The sequence below is a fragment of the Diadema antillarum genome, unplaced genomic scaffold (assembly GCF_040938485.1).
Source record: "Diadema antillarum isolate AM-2024a unplaced genomic scaffold, OU_Dant_1.0 scf00000136, whole genome shotgun sequence".
Classification (NCBI taxonomy): domain Eukaryota; kingdom Metazoa; phylum Echinodermata; class Echinoidea; order Diadematoida; family Diadematidae; genus Diadema; species Diadema antillarum.
In genome coordinates, this window is record NW_027271025.1 from 933,495 (window position 1) to 939,494 (window position 6,000).

Genomic DNA, 6,000 nt, shown 5'->3' on the forward strand with positions numbered 1-6,000 from the left:
TCAACTCGGCTTTGCCTCGTTGAATAGAGCGCCTCTATCTTTCACCTCTTGTGAAATCTTGTACCATTGCACTTGTGACCATTCGCTATTTGTATATTATACTAGTTGAGCATTACCTTGGCTAGGTCTGTTTCTATGTGCTGATATGTTACACAGTGTGTGCACTTATTGGTAGGGTTAATATTAAGATTGACCATAAAGTAAGGAGGACAGAAGAGTAAAAGAGAACTGAAGCAGAAAAGATAATGACAACTCATCAGCCAGCTTTGCCATATTACAGTTATTAGAACTAGTTTGACAATTACCTTTGGATGTATGTCCCACAGCCAATGTCATAGTATTGTGTCTGCAATGTCATAATGAAAAACTGTAGCTAAAAGACTTTCATGTTGACTCCCATGCTACTACATACTCAAGGCAAAGTCATTGAATTCCAAATGTACCTGTTGTTTTATAGTTGCAGTAGCTATGTGCAGAGTGATTGGGAAGAGGAGCTTGGACACATTCTGATGCACAATTGTTCCTTTACTTGCATTAGTACAAACTATGTTCAATCAGCAGTTGCAATATTCTATATTATGTATGGACATCATGTCTGCTTTTTGAGGTTGAGAGAACAATTTTGATTTGTTGTTTATGCTTATCAAGATATGGCTGGGCAAAGAAAGTCTTGCCAACAGGTCTTCATTACTGTCCATACACACTGCTACATGTAGCTATTAAACCATCCTTGAGTATTTTGTTCTTCAAGATTCTCTTTCCTGGTTGAAATGGAACTGAAGAAAACTAACCTTGTAGCTGTCTGAGCTTGTAGGCAATATGGTTGTCTTCACCCCTCACCACATTTCAAGTTCTTTACATGCAAACAAAAATATCAATTTTCCTCTTGAAACAGATATAATGGCTGCAAGGTTGCTAAATCTGTGACAAGTGCACAAGATACCTAGTACCCTGGATTACATTTAAAGACTAGACGCTAGTCTTCTGAAATTACATTTACTAATGAAAATGGGGGCTATCAAGCACACTTAGTTTGTAAATTATGTAACTATTTATGTTAGCATTCTTGCAGAGTTCTTTACTATGTGAATGAACCACCGATTTTGTGTATGATATATGAACACACTACTTATTATAGTTTGCCTTCTTTTCAGTCATCAGGAAACTATCGCTGACTCTAGTGTAGGATCTCTTTCCTGCGTTCACTCTAGCTGTTTATCTGTAAACAATTTAGATATGACAGTATTGTGAACATCTCTATTAAAGGATGAGGGTGTCTCAGTTTTAGGTTTTGGTAAGGATTTAGGGCCTGTGTACTTCTCCACAGAAATTTTATAAACTGTCTTGTCCAGTAACTGTATTGATTGATGGTAATGATTGGTAAATACAGTTCAGCCAGCGATTAAGTTCCCCCTAGATTGCGATCACGGGCGATCAGTGATCGCATACGCGATCAGTGATTGTATGCAATTCGGCATACAATCAATTGATTGTGACATATCGCGTATGCGATCACTGATCGCCTGTGATCGCGATCTAGGGGGAACTTAATCGCTGGCTGAACTGTACAAGCATGTCTGTTGTAGACTTTCTGGTATTAAAAAGTTCTTAAATCACCCACACACACACACACACACACACACACACACACACACACATTGCAACAAAACTGAAAGTGGCAAGAGTCTGATAGTTCTTTCATGACATGTTACTTTCATAAATCCCATTTCACTTTGTTTATTAGTGCCATTGTGAATATTAACAAGTTTTGGTAAATATTTCAGTGTGTAAAACTAATGAAGCCAGCAAAAGTTGAAGATATTATCACTCTGGCGGGCGAATGTTCCTTCCTTTTTCTTTAACTGGCATCAAAGCTACCTGAAATAATTACCATGTTGTAACAATTTAATGATTACAAACACAAGAGAAACAAATTAATTAAGCTTTAAGGCTGAAGAATACAGTGTGATATGATATGTCAGACTTTGTATAAAATACTAGTCAATATCTCATGAGGATTTTTTTTTTTTTTGGTTGTGGCCAGATTACTTTTTGTCTGAGAGCCAGTACTCCTATGTACTTTGCACACACCAGAATCCACTAATGACCTTGTTTATTTTCTGCTGATGCTAGGATTGTCAGCTCTATCATATATGTTTTCATTCTTAAGACTTGTAGGTGAAATGCTTTTGCAATATTTTCTTCTTTTTTAACGTAGGCAAAACAGTGTATTTGTAGTATAGCAATATATGTTTCTTTCTTTCTTTCGCAATGGTGACAATCTCAACTTTCCTCGTGCTTGCTTTCCAAATGCAATTTTTAACTATTTAAAAAGAAAATGTGAGGAAGCTTTGTGGTTCAGTATTATAACTATTAGATATGGATTTTACAGCTGATTAGCCAAGGGAAGAGGTTTATGTGTTATGAATGTTTACTGACATTGTTTGTACAGGTATAGTTGTGACCATCATGTTATATTGTAAACATATGTTTATGTCTATGTTTTTTATGTACAATGTAAAATGTTCATTGGTGCTTGGTTTGAGGTTTTGCATAGTGTTCTGGAAAGTACCAATCTGTAATATCATTATGTAGAGATATTCATTCCAGTAAGACATGGTGTTGACTCAGTGGTCTCCGATTGCCACTGGTAGGTGGAGTAAAAGTATGATTGCATTGTTACACCATTGCTATTGATTATTAGTTTACTTTTGCAGAACTATGGATGTATGGAGTCAAATGGATGGGTATTTCACCTGGCACAGAGATGAATAAGGAATCTTAAACAGTGTGCACATGTGTGCTTTAGGGCCATATTGAGAAGTGACAGTTGAATGTGATGATACAATGTAAGTGTATGCATTGTAGTTGTGAATATCATTTTTTTCACTGCCATAAGATAATGATGATTTGCATCTGTTACATTAGTGTTGTGCCCATCACCAAAACTAAAACCGTGCCTACTTGTGACTGTGAGTTGCAAATGATATTACTGCAATCCCAATCTACTGTGGAAGACTCACTATGTAAATGGGATACACCTTTAATCCTGTGAGATTAGGCCCATACCCCACTTAAGACAGGATCAAAAACCCCTCAAACTGGGGAGCAGCATTGATCAAATGCAGTGAGAGAATATCATATGTAGAAACCAAAGTCATGAAGTCAGTGTTACTAACCATAGTGCATGCTACTTGATTGGTTTGTGTAGGTTTTAATTGTCTTCATGACAACATTAAAGTTGCAAGTGAAGTTGATTATTTGTACCAATTTAACCATTCTTACAGAAATTATAAAGAGAGTTTCGTTACTATTCTCACCACTCCCTTCCCTGAATGATGTCAAAAATGATCCATATTCTCACTTTTCTCAGTCAGAGAGAAGGACTGAAAGATACAACTCTACAGTGAAGACCTCTGCATGAGGCATCATGTTTTCTACAGCAATAAGACCACAATAGATCATTTGGAGTTTTCATAAGTCATAACATCTCAACAGCATTAAGTTTACAATCAGAATTGCACCTTGACTGTCTGGCTATTGTTCAGTAGGTTGAATGTGCATTTTACCCATTCTGAAGCGACATTCAAAGTTATCTGATTACTTCAGAGTTATGACACAGGGTAATTTAAGGTAGTTATAGTTGTAGACTTAATGTTGAAGAACAAGCTCTCTGTGACATGCTAAGATAAAACGAGACATTTTCCTTCATCTCTCCTTCTCTTGCATTAGTGCCAAAGTGAAAGAAATGTCTTTCTACATTAAAAATCTGTTGTATTCACATTTGTATATTATGACTTTCCTGTACAGCTAGAAAAATCTGCATGTATGGTAGGTACCATGGGCTGCCTGTGTTACCCCTTATCTCTAGTGCTCTGTGTCAAAAAGCATATCGTACCCTACTGTATCTACTCTATTTCGTAATCTTATAACATATATACCAAATGAAACTAACACCAAATGATTATCATTTTTTCTTTTTCTTTTTTTTTTTGTATGGTAGACTTAATTGTGCAAGGAGCATTTTTGGGAGGTGGACTTGGTGATGAATGATTTAAGGATGTTGATTAATGTGGTGATATTGGCTGATTTCAGGTGTTGAATTAAGACCAGATTGATCCCTGTGTGGGTGTTGTGCTCCTCAGGGGCACATCCCACCAGTTACTGCTATTGGTAAATTGACTGGCACTTTGCTGAAGTCTACATACCTTGGCTGGGTCACACCACTCCTCAGTCTATAAGGGCAGAGACAAGGGGCTTTTATTGACCAGCTTTGTTTTGCCAAAGTTGCATGGTGCATTGAATTAGCCTGCAGATGACAAGCACAAAGCAGTGACTTCAGACCAGAAGTCACTCTGGTAATAGAGAGAACTGACACCCAGTGCCTAGTGCTCAAGCCTAAATCATTGATTCATGTGCAAGTGAATACCATGGCATATAGTGTTAGAGGCATGAGGCATACTAGTATATTTAGGCTACTAATAAATCTTGTGAGCCAGCTATTTGGACCACATGGGCAGATGATATAGTGTATCATATTTTAAGTTTATGTAGAATAGGGCCAGTGACCAGAATTCATTTAGGCCAGTGAGATTTGGGATGGACAAAGGTGATATTGTAAATGTGGATTGAGAGGGCATTAGCTCTCATAGAGTGAAATATGGAATGCTTATTAGGGAGGGCTTTTGTCTCTTATTTCAAATGTAATGCTTGGCTGTAAATTGTGCTATTGAAAGTGTGTTGAATTGTTAACTTTGCTACACTTTTGTGTATTTAGGAGTCAAAGTTTGCTATGATGATAAATGTTACATGACTGTGGACTGAGGATGTTTTATCTTGGGTTTGTTGAGAGTAAGTAAGGATTGTACTTCAGAAGTTGAGGACAGAGAATTCTCGAAAAAGCTTTCTAATTAGATTTCATGCATGGAAATAAGTATTGCAATGCTAATCCAGTGCTCAACAATAGCTGCTCCTACAATGTTCGTAGAGACTCGATGTTTAATGGCTCTTAACCTAGAATGTAGAATATCCTTGTTTTGTTGTTCTACTTATTGCAACTCCTCCATAATGATCCAAGCATGTTAATGCAGCATGGTTGAACCCATGCACAGGAAGTTGATAGGGCTCAGTTTAGTGAAGGTTGTCAACTATCGGTAAGTAGTATATCAAGACATTGGAATCATATAGAAACTTAAGAATGATATTGCCAATCAGATGTAGCAGTTGTGGTCAGGGTACTGAATCTCCCTGTACTAGACCACATTGTGGGAGGACAGTTGTCATTAGGTAACTTTTACTTGACATCTCCTTCTACCATGTATGTGTGATAACTCATGACTTATGTTTTTACTGCAGTACAAACACAGGTCTGTACATCTCTTTCTACCATGTATGTGTGATAACTCGTGAAACCGCAGTACAACACAGGTCTGTACATCTTCTTCTACCATGTATGTGTGATAACTCATGACTTATGTTTTTACTGCAGTACAAACACAGGTCTGTACATCTCCTTCTACCATGTATGTGTGATAACTCGTGAATTGTGTTTTTACCGCAGTACAACACGGGTCTGCAAATTCTTGATGACATTGAAGACTCATTGCAGGAGATAGAATGTAGCAAACAATACATTATAGGTACAGCTCTGTTCCTTAAGTTGTACCACTGAAATCTTTAGTCATTCATTATGATATCTGTAATTATACAATACTACGTTTGCACCCAACCTGCCAATCTGGACAAGTGTGCCAGCAGGGACAGGAGCAAAAGTGCATAATGTGTCAAAGCAGCTAGTCATTTCTACCTTCCACTACATGTCCCTGGTTCCTTTGACTAGCTCTTTGCTTTCTCACTCTCTGTCTCCACTTCTCTCACATCAGTGTATCTTTTCTCTTCTCAGTTTTCTCTTTCAGTCTGTGTGCAACTGTAATTGAGTCCTATACTTTGTGCATTCCTCCAAAGGTTCCGTGTACATGTTCATGGTAAAGTACCAAAGTA